This window comes from Arachis duranensis, chromosome 4, assembly GCF_000817695.3.
Source record: "Arachis duranensis cultivar V14167 chromosome 4, aradu.V14167.gnm2.J7QH, whole genome shotgun sequence".
Lineage (NCBI taxonomy): Eukaryota > Viridiplantae > Streptophyta > Magnoliopsida > Fabales > Fabaceae > Arachis > Arachis duranensis.
This window is the reverse complement of record NC_029775.3, coordinates 6,624,671-6,625,846: the sequence shown is the minus strand read 5'-3', so window position 1 is coordinate 6,625,846 and position 1,176 is coordinate 6,624,671.

The following is a 1,176-nucleotide window of genomic DNA, read 5'->3' as shown; positions in this document are numbered from 1 at the left end:
AAGTATCTTGGCCAAGAAGCACTCACTTCCAGTGAAAGGTACAACTTTAAATACTTGCACTCATTGTTTTGTTGGAAAGCATGCTAGAGTATCATTTCATAATTCTGGACCTCATAGGAGATCACATGTTCTAGATTTAGTTCACACTGATGTTTGCACTATGGATGCTAAGACATTAGGTGGTGCATCATATTTTGTTACTTTTATTGATGATTATTCTCGAAAAGTGTGGGCTTTTGTTTTGAAATCTAAAGACCAGGTGATAAACCCCATTTTTAGGGTTTATCTTGTATTGAATTTAGAGTATTTTGATAACCTTTTATCACATTTAGCCTATGAATTAGCATGGTTTTGTTATCTCTCCCATATTTATGCTTAAGTGTAAAAACATGCTTTTTAAGCCTTATTTTGATAAATTCTAATTTCTCCTTGATTCCATAAGATGCCTTGATGTGTTTGCTAGTAATTCCAGGATTGAAATAGGCTAGGCATGGATCAAAGGAGCAAGGAAGGAAGCATGCAATTGGAGAGAAGCACAAAAGACAAGAGAATTGATCTCGGCCAAGCACGCGCACGCGCACAAGGCGCTCGCGCGCACATTGCAGAATCGGCCAGGGACGCGCACGCGTACCGTGCGTGCACGCGCCGATGGTGGCACATGACTTCATTAATGCAACACGTGCCTGGCGATTTGAGAGGGTTCTGAACCCATTTTTGGCGCCAATTGCTAGGAGAAAGGAATAAAAGGATCAAGGATTGAGGGGAAGGATGATTGAATCTAGAGAATAATTAGGATTAGTTTAGAGTTGGTTTTAGAGAGAGAAGCTCTCACTTCTCTCTAGAATTAGGATTAGGTTTAGGTTAATCTCTCTTCTTAGATCTAGGTTTAATTCATGCTTTGATTCACTTTTCCTTTACCAATTCTTAATCTTCTCCTCCTCCTCTTTCTAGTTATATGCTTTAATAATTGTAATTCTTCATTTTGTTTTGGATAGATTGTTGTTCCTTTGTTTTCTTTCAATAATGCAATTTGAGGTAATTCATGATAATTGTGATTTTCTTGATTGTTGTTGTTAATTCTTTGCATTCAATTATTGTTAGAATTCATTCTTGTTGTGATTTACTATACTTTTCTTTTGTACCTTCCAAGTGTTTGATGAAATGCTTGGAAGAATG